The following is a 13,659-nucleotide window of genomic DNA, read 5'->3' as shown; positions in this document are numbered from 1 at the left end:
TATAATAAACTTGTTGAGCTTGTGAGTCTAATATGAATGGTTCATATGTTCCAAACCTTGATTTATGATTCACCTCCACAATGCCTAAGGCTTTGTCGACTCTTATTGCAGTTGGATCAAACCAATGACATTTGAATAAAGTTACCCTATTATTTATGCCTAAGTAAGTCAACTTCGATATTTTCTCTATAACACTGTAGTAATCATGTTTATTTTCATCGTAGCTGCTACCATTGGCACACACGCCACTATTCATCATTGATTTGTTTATACTGTAGTCTTTTGTATAGAATCGATAACCATTTACGATGTACTCATTGTAACATTGCACAACTTTGGTCGAACCATTTTGTAAATCACATATTCCTTTATTCGTAACATCACCATGGCGGACCTACAAACATAAACAATGATTGTGATCACGACCAATTAAATAACTTAGTGTTGTTTACAAGTACACAATTTATGTGAGCGTCCTTACCAACTCTTTCAACCACTCCACAAACTTAGTTTCACGTTCTTTTGTACTTCTGCATCAGTGAGATATGAAACTTCTCTTCACAACTCCAGATCAAATCGTCTGCAAACCACAAATACTTATATTATTGAACCATGTGTGCACGTATAGAACATAAAAGGATTTAGAATTGTGTTGCGTCTACATATACTTACTCGATGTATGGGTCGATCACTGAGCAATTAAAAAGAATATAGATGTGTGTTGCATCTTGCTCTTGATCTGCCATGAGTCTTGATTGGCAACTACCAAATGCATGCCCAAGTGGTTGAAATATCGACAGTTTGCCAGCTACAATTAATTATTCTCCATTATCGTTACGAGGTGGGCATGTGTAATGTGTTGGAATGTGAGATTCAAAGTACATAGATGAGAAATTTGAAATCTCTTTTAAAGTGTACGCCTCACAAATAGAGCCTTCTACTCTTGCTTTATTACAAACCTTTTTTTTTAGGTTAAACATGCATCTGTCAAAAATATATATTTCAAATTTGAAATATTTGTCATTGAAGAGGCAAATGTAATAAAACATATACTTTTCAAATGGGTACATCCACCGATATTGCACAAGACCACCAACCCTTAGTTCATATAGAAAATGTATGATCAAATGTTTTATAACATCAAAAAATGTTGGCAGAAAAATCTTTTCTAGCAGACAAACAATAGTGATGATAGAGTCCTCGAGATTCTTTACATCAGATACTATGACTTTCGATGCGTACAATGTTCTAAAAAATTCACTAAACTCAGACAATACCCCCCATATAGGTTTGTCTAACATATTATGGAATGTTAAGGGTATCAATCATTGCATAAAGATATGATAATCATGGTTCTTCAACCCATATATTGGTTCATCGTCAATCTTCATATCCCGAGCAATGTTAGAGACATATCCATCTCGAATCTCAATTGTTTCAACCATTGACATACCTGCTTTATTTGATCAGGTCCAAGCATGTACATTGCATTTGGTTTCAGTACTTTGCTATTATACTCTTTGAGATCCAATTTTGGTCTTTTACATATTACTTTTAAATCCATACGGGCCTTCAGATTATCCTTCATTTTTCCTTTAACATTCATTACTGTATTGAACACATTATCAAACACATTTTTCTCCACATACATCACATCCAAATTATGTCATATCAATAGGGTCGACCAATATAGTAGTTCCCAAAAAATAGATTTTTTTATCCAATTGTGATCCTTCCCAAATCCAAGGAAGGGCGTCGGACTACGGGCATCTGTTAATACATCTTGAAAGTATCGCAATCTTCTTAAAATCTCTATGTCAGACAATCTTGTGGGTGGACCTTCCATTTCAGTTGTGTTTGCTTGAAACACATTCCTTTATTGTCGGAATGGATGGTCGCTGGATAGAAATCGACGATGACACTCAAACCAGCAAGGCTTCCTTCCATGCATCAATCTAAAAGTTTTTGTATCCTCCATGCAGTACGGGCATGCCAACCTCCCATATGTGCTTCAACCAGATAACATACCATATGCAGGGAAGTCACTGATTGTCAATAGAACAACGACCTTCATATTGAAATTTTGTTTTTTATAGGCATCATACATGGTAACACTGTCATCCCACAATACTTTTAGTTCATCAATCAATGGCCTTAAATATACATCAATATTTTGGCCAGATGAGGTCGGACCAGAGATCAATAGAGACAAGAAAAGATTTGGACGCTTCATACACAAGCTTGATGGAAGGTTGTATGGAGTTACAAATACTGGTCAGCATGAGTATGGAGTTGATCTACCCCCAAATGGATTAAATCCATCTGTACATAGATCGAGTCTAACATTTCGCACTTCCATTGCGAAGTTCTGATGAGTACGATCAAAGTGCTTCCAAGCTTCAGCGTCAACAGGATGCGTGATCTTGTCTTTATCGTGTTGAACTTTATTTGCATGCCATCTCATGTGTTTAGCTGTCTTTGAAGACATATGCAATCATTGCAATCTAGGAGTGATAGGAAAATAGCAGAGCGACTTATATGAAACTTCTTTTGATCTTGTGCTACCATTGCTTCTTGTCTTTGGCTTGAACTGAGGATGCCCACATGACGGGCATGATATGTTGTTTTCCTGATCCTTGAAATACAACATGCAGTGATTTGGACAAGCATCTATATTTTTATACCTCATACCTAGAGTGTTGACCATAACCTTCGCACGATAAAAATTTTGTGGCAATTTCTCATCTTTTGGCAACATACTTTTCACAATCATGTACAAACGGTCAAAACATGATTGACTCAAATTATACTCAAACTTCAAATTCACTAGTTGAAAAACTGTAGACAAGATAGTGTGACTCTCACAACTGTTCCAAAGTGGCTCATCAGCATCTCTAAGTAAATCATAAAATCTACTAGCTGTATTGTTTGGGGATTCTTCATCTACTGCAGTTGTTACATCACTAGGACCCATAGCAGAACCTAGTTTTGTTCATGTGGCATCAAATATCAAATCCATATATAGATTATCGTGCACCATATTCACCCATGCATCAAAATTGTTTTTAAATTCTTCACCATAAAATGTTTAATTCTGATAATCACTCACAAAACTCTTCCTGTATAGGTGATGTTTAACATCTTGAGGTTCTACAAATCGATTATTCTTACAAATCTTGCAGGGACACCTAATCCGACCGATGGGATCCACTGTACTAACACTTGCCGTTGTAAATTCAATAAAACTTTCAACACCATCCATATATTCATGCGATAACACATTGTCAACTATCCTACAGTACATCCATTCACGGTTTGTAGTCATTTTGTCGTATGATGTTACGAATAGTATCCTAACCAGTTAAAAGAGAATCATCAAAATGTTATGATGAAGAAAATATCAAATTTATCATGCAATATATGATGTCATACAATCACAAGAATTATGATGCATGCATTGATAACTTAATATTTTTATGTGCAAAGTATTCATAACATGATACATTCATTTGAAGCATGCTTTCATTATACAATTTTACATGTAAGTCATAATCAAATTGAAAGTAACTACATGCAAGCATGGATACAATCACATCAAACATTGTAATACATCGAAAACATTCATATCAAAAAAATGTCAAACATGTACCTGCAGCAAACACACTCCAATATTTCGCTAACTATTACTATGCCTAGCATGGAATCCGTACTCCAAAAATAAGAACACTTATATTCTCATACATTAAAATCATGCTCAGCATGATCTCTAAACTTCAACAAAGCAGTCCAAGATATCAACAACTAAGTGAGTGTGTGAACAGTAAAGTGTTGCATCCAATAAATTAAATAACATGTGATGTGCTTGCATCACTTACTCACCACGGGTATTTACCCGATTTGCATTGTTTTTATCACTTACCACGGGTGGCGGGGCACAAGCGGGATCCGTTGAGAAATCTGCAAGAGACACTGTGTTAAAATAAAGTCACCCTCTGCCGAAAGGAAAAAAATTAGCATAATTATCGAAGTCGGATGGGATTCCAACGAGGTGGAATGCCTCTCAGGCGTCGATCACCTCTCTGTTTGGCCTAACAGGTTTTTGAGTTCGGTCGGCTAGTCAGTAGGCCAGTGATGTATGATAGTGGCACAAGGTCTCTGGAGGCATTGATCGTCCCCCGGAGCGGCAGGCACGGGGTGATGTCGTGGTTCAGGAACCTGGCGATTGTCGGGCACCCTCTGGCCCGTCGCCCCCCCCCCCCCCCCTGTCAAAAAAAAATGAGGTAGGGGGTTGCCCCCCTTCCCGAAAAAAAAAGGAGGCAGGGGGGCAACCCCCTACCGGAAAAGCAGAGGGTGGACCCCCCGCCCGAATAAAAAAAATGCGGCAAGGGGGGCGACCCCTTGCCAGAAAAAAAAAAGAGGCAGAGGGTCCTCCCCTCTACCGGGAAAAAAAAGAGGCAGGGGGGCGACCCCCTGCCCGAATAAAAAAATGAGGCAGGGGGGCGACCCCCTACTAAAAACAATGATCCATGGGGGCGACCCCCTGCCCGAATAAAAAAATGAGGCAGGGGGGCGACCCCCTGCCCGAATAAAAAAATGAGGCAGGGGGGCGACCTCCTGCTGGAAAAAAAATGAGGCAGGAGGGGCGACCCCCAGGTGGAAAAAAAATGAGGCAGGGATTCCCCCCCCCCCTGCCAAAAAAAACGAGGCAGGGGGCGACCTCCTGCCGGAAAAAAAATGAGGCAGGCGCCCTCCCTGCCGAAAAAAAGAACGAGGCAGGGGGTGCGACCCCCTACCGGAAAAAAAAATGACCCACTTACCTGGGAGATGCCAAGAGGCGGGCGGTGGGTGACGGGCAGCGGAACGGGGGCGATGGGCCGGGGGAGGGACGGGTGGCAGAATGGGAGGCGATGGGTCAGTGGAGGGACGGGCAGCGGAACGAGGGGCGATGGGCCAGGGGAGGTACGGACGGCAGACTGGGGAGCGACGGGCATCAAACAGCGGGTCGGGGAGTGCGTCGGGCGGGAGAGGGCGGCGGCCGGGGAGTGCATCGGGCGTGAGAGACGAAACAAGAAAGAAAAAGAATGGTTCTGATTAGGGATTTACATGAAACTTAGTGACAGATTTGGCGAAGACCTACTTCCATCGCAAATTTACATGACCAGTTAGCGACGAAATATTTCTGTCACTAACGTCGTCGCTACGTAGCGACGGAAAAACCTCTATTGCCAAATCCGTCGCTAAATGTCACGGGTATTGTGACAAAAACCTGACGTCGCTAAGCCCTCGCTAATTAGCGATGGATTTGGCGACGAAAGTTTCGCCATCGCTATTTTCGTAAATATTACAAATTTTAGTGACAGATTTGTTTCTCTCGTTAATCCGCCGTAAAGTTTCGACGAAAAAAATCTGTCGCAAACTTCCATCGCTAATGGCCATTTTTCTTGTAGTGTTTGGAAGACATGCTACGTGCATGCATGATGGATTGGAACGGAGAATGTGATTCTCATACCAATCTGGCAGAATTTGCGTACAACAACAGTTATCATGCTAGCATCGAGATGGCCCCTTACGAGGCCTTGTATGGGAAGCCTTGTCGATCGCCTCTCTACTGGAACGAGGTTGGTGAGCGAAGAATGGATTATCCTATAGTATTACAACACTACACTCAACAAGTTTAATTGATTTGGGAATGACTCCGTACTACCTAAAGCTGGCAGAAAAGTTATGCAGATCGGCGTCGCCGAGAGCTCACCTTTTCGATGGGAGATATAGTTTTTGTTAAGGTATCTCCCACAAAAAGCGTTTTTCGGTTCAGGAAAAAGGGAAAGTTAAGACCCAGATTCGTCGGACCATTCGAGATCCTAGACCGAATTGGTGGAGCAGCTTACCGTGTGGCTTTACCTCCTCAATATGCTCAGATCCATAATGTCTTTCACGTATTCATGTTGAGGAAATATGTGAATGACCCATCACACATCATCCATTATGATGATGTAGACATTCAGAAGAATTTGTCTTTAGAGGAAAGACCAGTCGAGATCATTGATCATTGGGATCAAGCACTTAGGTCAAAGATGATATCCCTTGTCAAGGCGCGTTGGCAGCACCATAGGATAGAAGAATGTACTTGGGAGTCAGACTCTGATATTAGAGAGAAATACCCTGACTTGTACTTTGAACGATAAATTCAATTTAATTTCGAGGAAAAAATTATTTTAAGGAGGGTAGGATATAAAACCCAGTTGAAAAAAAATCAAATCCGGGTCGGGTCTAGACCTGACCCGGATCCAACCCGTGCCTAGCCCCTCGAAAGAGGCTTTCAGGGGGGGATGGCAGCCCACAGAGGGGTGGGGGGGGGTGGGGGGGGGGCGGGGGGGGATCGCCGGCGACATAAAGGCCGGCCCCTGTGTGTGCCTCCCCTCATAAAAGAGCGAGAGGGGAGGGCTTACGATCCTCTCCCCCGACACCCGACTCTCTCTCGCCTCTCTGCATCTCTCCCTTGTTTCCCTCGCTCTCCTCTCCAGCAAGCCCCGTCGGCGACATCTCTCTCTCCGGCGAGCTCCTGTTCTGATGACCCTCACCCGTCGGCTCTATCTCATCTCCCCTCTCCGGCAAGCTCACATCTCGGCAACCACCTCCCCGACGACCTCCCTCTTCTCCGGCAGCCTCAGGTGAGTCCCCTCCCTCTCGTTGCCTCCTTTCCCGTCGGCTGCAGGCAGAGGCCAAAGGGTCCCTGCTTGTTTTTCCAAAGCATCGACAGCGGCCCCTGACCCGATAACTGTCGAGGTTGACAGAGGTCTTTGCCCCCCCCCCCTCCTTTTTTTTTTAAAGTTCGGCAGGGGCCGATGGCCCCTGCCCTTTTTCTCAATGATCGACAGGGGCCATTGGCCCCTGCTTCCTCTTTTAAAAGCCATAGGGGGGCTTTGGCCCCTGCGCTCCCTCTCTCTTCTCATTTTTTTAGATATAGCATATATTTAGATTATAGCATATATATTTAGATTATATTCAGTTTATTTATATAATTATAAATTATAAATTAATACAAACTTGTATGTACAGAGGTAAAATGGCATGTTTAGGTGTTGTCGTGTGTCAACACGGGGACATGCATGTCGACACTGGTAGGGAGGGAAAAATGGAGTGTCTGTGTGACAGCTCACAAGGAGAAGGGGTTGGAAATCTGAAGGAAGTGTGAAAAGCACAATATAGAAGCTTTTGAATGGTATGCATTTGTAAGAATTATCTGATGATCATGTGGGACAGTACAGAGCCATTGTGTATTAACTGAAGTAAACAATGCTACCGCTTTCATGGTCTTTCAATCTCAATACTGGTTTTAGGGTGTTCTAGAGAAAATGTTGATTTTAGGCTCATTATGGTTTAGAAGTTCAAGATAGCTTTGCTTTCTTCTAAAACTGTTTTTCAATTTGCGACTAATCTTGATGTCTTTTCAGGGATTTTTTTTTCTCCTCTAAAATTCTCACTGCCTTGCTTGTGATTCCATAGTCCCATGCAACACCATCAACCAATTCGACCTGATTCCATACTTCTATTTTATATGTTTAGCATGAGGTTTTAATCATCTGTAAATAGTAAAATAATATGAGGGACGCTAACTAAATATTGATTATATCTTTTGGTAATGAAGCTTCAATTATTGAAATATTGCTCATATATAAGTGGCTTCAGCCTTTCCTGGTTCTTGTAATTAGTGTTCAATCAGATGTTGTTGTCGGATGTTGCTATTCATATTCTTCAATTGTAAAACCCAGTTGAAAAAAAAATCAGACCCGGGTCGGGTCCTGACCCCCGACTCTCTCTCTCGCTTCTCTGCATCTCTCCCTCGTTTCCCTCGCTCTCCTCTCTAGTGAGCCCCACCGGCAACATCTCCCTCTCCGACGAGCGCCCTTTCCGACGACCCTCACCCATCGGCTCTCTCTGGCAACCACCTCCCCTCTCCGGTGACCTCCCTCTTCTCCGACACCCTCAGGTGAGTCCCCTCCCTCTCGTTGCCTCCTTTCCCATCAGCTACAGGCAGGGGCCAAAGGGCCCCTGCTTGTTTTTCCAAAGCATCGATAGGGACCCGTGGCCTCTGGCCCGATAATTGTCAAGGTCGACAGGGGCCTTTGCCTCCCCCGCCCTTTTTTTTTAAGTATGGCAGGGGCCGATGGCCCCTGCCCTTTTTCTCAATGATCGACAGGGGCCATTGGCTCGTGCCTCCTCTTTTAAAAGCTGCAGAGGGGCTTTGGCCCCTGCGTTCCCTCTCTCTGCTCATTTTTTCGGCAGAGACCATCGGCCCCTGCCCTTTTTACTTTTCCGTCAGGGGCCATCGACCCCTGCCCTTCTCTGTCTGGTAGAGGTCGATGGCCCCTGCCCCTCTTTTTATAAACCTGGCAGAGGCTGATGGCCCTTGCCCTTCTTTAAATATCTGGTAGAGGCCGATGGCCCCTACACCTGCTTCCTTTGGTGGCATGGGTCATTGGACCCTACCCCATTTTGTTTCAAGTCGGCAGGGACCATTGATCCCTACCTTATATTGCGAAGAAGCCGAGTCTCCTCTCTACCTTTGCTCGTTTATTTACCTTCTAAAAAGTCATGTTTTTGCAGTTACGCAATGGAGCCCGTATGCGCCCTACGAACCGAACCTGTAATCACTTACATTCGCAAGCGATCTCTTTCTTGTAACACCTCGAGGTAGGGGAAATTGCACAAGGACTTAAATAACTAAACCAAGCTTAAATAATTAAAGATCGGAAGAATTAAAATATATACTTACATACGTATAAGTATATAAGTATGCTCTTAGCTCAAGGATGCGGTTTCGCGATCATTGTCCTTTACTTACGCATTTTTTTGCCTTCTGTCTTTAAATTTGCCGTCACGCTTTGCGCCCAGGCTTTTGTTTCTGCATTTACTACTTTCTATCTTTTAGCTCAAGGATGCGGTTTTGCGATCCTTGTCCTTTGCTTTCACATTTTTTGTTCCCTGCCGTCGCGCTTTACACACAGGCTTTTGCTTTCGCATTTCCTGCTTTTCGTCTTTAAATTTGCCATCGTGCTTCATGCCCAGACTCTTGTGTTTTTGCATTATTGTTGTTGTTTTCACCTTGCTATCGCACACACTATCCTGTAGCACGAAGTTTCATAGTTTCAAACTCAGGGAACGTACGTAGGCTTGCACCTCTCTCATGCCTGCGACCAAGGAATAGCAAGGTTTAAACTTTGCAACCTCGATGATGGAAGGGGTCCTTTGTAAGAACCCTGATTCATCGATTGAATAGTTTTACCATTAAAACTGGAGGCTTTGGGTATTGCGCCATCACAGTTGGTTTTCCCGAATCAAAGCGTTCGGAAGGAGTAGTTTTTCTACTCTGTTTAGTATTTTTGACGTAGCTCAAGATTTTCCAAAATCTGGGACTCGAGTAAGCTTTTGAGCATAATTTTCTCATGTGAAATTTGCATTCACTGTTCATCGTTATCAGTGTCAAAATTTATGTTGCATGTTGACACTATGATAACGAATGCGAGATTCGAGAAAATCGTATGCCATAAGTTGGCACATGATTTTGGTCTTTTCTAAAGTTTAGAATAATGACATTATATCTTTGCAAATTATGTTGTTGAGGCTCCTATTGAGGACTTAGAACCCTTCCTCGTATCGTGCTCATGGACATGCATGTCATGTGAGTAATACAATGGATGTTTGAGATGGTCGTACTAGTTCGACATGTGCTATGAGCACATTGGTAAACCATATTACAGATTGATTGTTTTTCACCTTCACAGGTAAGATGCTTGATTGGGTCAAAAGACCAGAGCATGTAGAATGGGTCGTTGGTTAAGTAACCCCTGACACGCCCATTTATTTTTTGTTGTCTGACAATGGAGAGGACGGATTAGTACACACACTTTGATGGACAGGTTATTAACAACCATTCTACGAGCAAAGACTCGGTGTCCTCAGTCATCGGAGTTAGGGGGTGAGACTACCAGACATTATCCTAGGTGGTAGATCTTTTGGACTTCTACAGAAGTAAGACGCATCCGTAGACACGAATGCCTTTGGGAAATCCTCTCTCGGCTAACGGTCGTCCCCTTAGGAGCGGACTCAACTAGCTTTTCGGGTTATTCAAAATACATAGAATAACAGACGCCCGAACTAGTCTCACTTGTTTCTATGAATCGCGTTTGTGCGTACCCGCAGGCCAGTTAATGATGAAATATAAAGTAACTTGTACACTCTACCTAATAAGATAGAATTGTTGTTTTGCTTAATGCTCAGTGATTTTTCATTCATTGTTAAATGCTTTGATATAATGTATAGCATGTGCTAGTTAGACTTTCACCCATGCTAGTAAACTGCTCATGTTAATTCAATAACTGCTTAGTTACTCATCATGCATAATTAATTATTTATTCTTCTTTCAGACATTTCTGTCTACTTGTGCACCTACTAGTTTTTTATGAAACTAACTCATTTTATGGGTACATGTGATGATTAGATGCTTAGCAGGTGATGGCGCGATTGCGAGATGTCTTCAGGATCCACTGTTATCACTCACAGCTCTTGTCCTGATTGTTTTGGGTTTTTGTTATGGATTTCTTAAGAAAATCCAAATTTTGTACAACTTGAAATTGTTTATAATACGAATGTTTTCATCTAGATATTTACAAGCTATGCCTTTGTCATTTGTGCGCTTTTAGCTAACGTACCCAAGATTTTCGAATTGTCATCTTTTCTTTTAAAGACATGTTTCCGTTGAATTTATAAATAAACTCTGAAAAGAAAAAGGAATCTCTAGTCTTCTAAACCGTTTTAAAAAAAGTTATAAGTTCGAAATTTTGGGGCGTTACATCAATTCTCTTAACTCCCTTAACACATTTCTGGCATTTGTGAATGCTTGTAATTACAGACAGAAGATTCAGTGAAAACTCTTACAAAAAATACAATTTTTTAGTTGGTCCTGTAATGACAAGTAGAAGGTCCGGTGAAAACTTTTATAATATACACGCTTGTTGCTCAAAGGCATTGATTGATTCATTATAATGGGGCTGTTTTCAACTTGAATAGCAAAAGTGGATAAGGTCAATTGTATTTGTACCTTTCAGTAAGAAGTCTAGATCCACTCAGAAATGCATATTAAATTAGTTTTCCCAGATAAAAACCAGATGGTTTCACTGTAATTGGTAATTTCTACTGTTAGAAATAGAAAAACTGAATCATCCATGAGTTTCACAGACATAGTGCTCTGAAGGGTTTTTAGACAGCACCTGCAACCTTCATTAGTCCAGGTAAGGGTGGCAAAGAGCTTGGGCTCATAAAACTCAGCTTGAGCTCTGTCATATAGAGACAAACTTGTCTAGTTAAATAGGTTATGGAGCTTGAACTTGAGCTCATTAAGAGCTGGATAAACTTGTTTATGCTTGTTAAAGATATTAGAGTTGTATATGTATATTTTGTAAATCTACTTTGACATTAGTGAAAAGGCAACATTTGTAAAGGGTATTTCAACCTAGAATTGAGGACACAGTTTTTCTTCTTCTTAAGAGAGTTGACAGGTTCAAATCCCATTTCCTACCAAGGCAGAGTCATATCAGTGGTTAGTGTTGCTTATGGATTACATCCTAAACCTGCCACTGAACTCTCCATTGCACCGCACCTCAGAATCTCTCTCTTGCCTGTTAAATAAATGAGAGTTTTCAATTGTAGATTTCACCCTACCTTATGTTAATAAGGCTGATTAACCTTTCATATGGAAAGAGGTTGCCGTCTTTCTTTTTGTCAAAACATACTCCTAAAGGCAGCAAGCAATATTCACCAACATGAACACAGAAAGGTGGTACAATCATGTACTAGGAGCTCAAGATAAGATCAGATGGATGTAGAAAGTGTTAGGAAAGTTTTAAATTATTAATGGTTACTACCAAAAGTGTTTTGAAAATTTTAGTCCCATATCTAAGAGAGAAAAGTTTTTCAAGAGGTTTAAATAGAGAGTTTGTAATCTATTCTTTACTTTGGTAAGCCTTGAGTATTTAGGTGGATTGCGGACGTTGCTGTGCATCGTGCAGCAACGGACGCGCCGTTCGCGCACACGCCCGCGCGCGTGCGTGCGCAAGGGCGCTTGAGGCGCAATGTGGTGTTTTGATGGCGCACTTCGCACGCTCGCAGCGGTGCGAGGTGCATATGAGGCGCAAATATCCATTTTGATTTTTCGGTTTTGAGACATCTGGCCGTTTGAAAGGTTTTAATAGCATTTATATTGAGTTTAAGGCGCTTTGTGACTGTTGGACGGTTTTGGAGGCCTTTGATTGACAGTCAAAGGTGGGTGACCGTTCAGGTACCTTTCATCCTATTTTCAAACTGTCAGATTTATGGCCTTTAATCTCATTTATCGCAAAATGTTTTGGCCTCTCTAAAAGGTTATAAATATCTTCTATTTTCGTCTTTTGGATATCAGAATTTCTGACTCTCCAGTTTTCTCCTTTCTTTCTTCTCGGTTTGGCTTGCAGAGTTCATGTGTGGGAGAGGTCATCTGTTCTTGCGAAGCAGTGACTCTCTTGAGGTTCAAGCCTAGTTGTATCCTGAGAACTCAGTCGTAACAAAACCCTTTTTCGCATCTTCGGAATTTCCGGAGTGGGGCGATTGAAGTTCTAAAGATAGCGATCTTAAGAACGTGCCTCTAGGCTTGAATTCTCTTTTCTGAAATCCTGTTTTCACTAGGTTGGTATAACAATTTTAGAACTTCAATTATGGCCTCTGGTTCGACATCCAACTCCATCAATCTGCTTAGCCGTGACCTTGAAAAACTTGATCGATTTGATGGGTCAAACTTCAAGCGGTGGCAATCAAAGGTATCTTTCTTGCTGTCCAAACTGCATATCGACTTTGTCCTCAAAAAGTCTTATCCCACTGTCGTTGCTGGAGAAGTTGAGACAGAAGAACAGAAGAAAGAGCGAGAGAAGTGGCATACTGACAACTACAGATGCAAAGGGCATATCCTGAACACTTTAGCCGATTCACTCTTTCACCTGTATTCACCATTGGAGTCGGCTGGAGAGTTGTGGAATGCTCTCGAGATCAAGTACAATGCAGAAGATGCTGGTAACAAAAGGTTTATAGTAGATCAGTATGTTAATTTTTCTATTGTTGATGATAAGCCTATACTTGCTCAAATTCATGAGATGCAAATACTGGCCTATAAGATCAAAGGAGAAGGTATGTATCTTGATGATGACTTCCAAGTTGCTGTCATCATTGGGAAGCTGCCGGATTCCTGGAAAGAATATAGGAATCACCTAAAACATAAAAATGAGAAAATCACTTTAGATGGCCTTCTTAAGGACATCCGAATTGAGGAAGAGACTCGTCTTCGTGACAAAAAGAATTCGAGTCCTAAAGAAGGTTATCTTAAAGTGAATTTTGTTAGTAACAAGGGTGGCAAAATCATGAAAACCCAGAAAATCAAAAAGAATTTTGTGAAAGGGAAAAAGCCAACTGATAAAAAGAAAATTAGTTGCTATGTTTGTGGCAAGTTTGGCCATTTTGCTAGAGAATGCAGAGAACGGAAGAGGACTGGTCCTAAGCCAAATGAGTCAGAGGAGAGGCTTGTTGTTGTAATCTCTGAAACCTTTATGGTGGCTGCAAATAAGGACTGGTACC

Source organism: Nuphar pumila, chromosome 11 (assembly GCF_984573655.1).
Source record: "Nuphar pumila chromosome 11, dmNupPumi1.hap1.1, whole genome shotgun sequence".
Taxonomy (NCBI): Eukaryota; Viridiplantae; Streptophyta; class Magnoliopsida; order Nymphaeales; family Nymphaeaceae; genus Nuphar; species Nuphar pumila.
The sequence above is the reverse complement of the archived record's forward strand: the minus strand, read 5'-3'. Positions refer to the sequence as shown.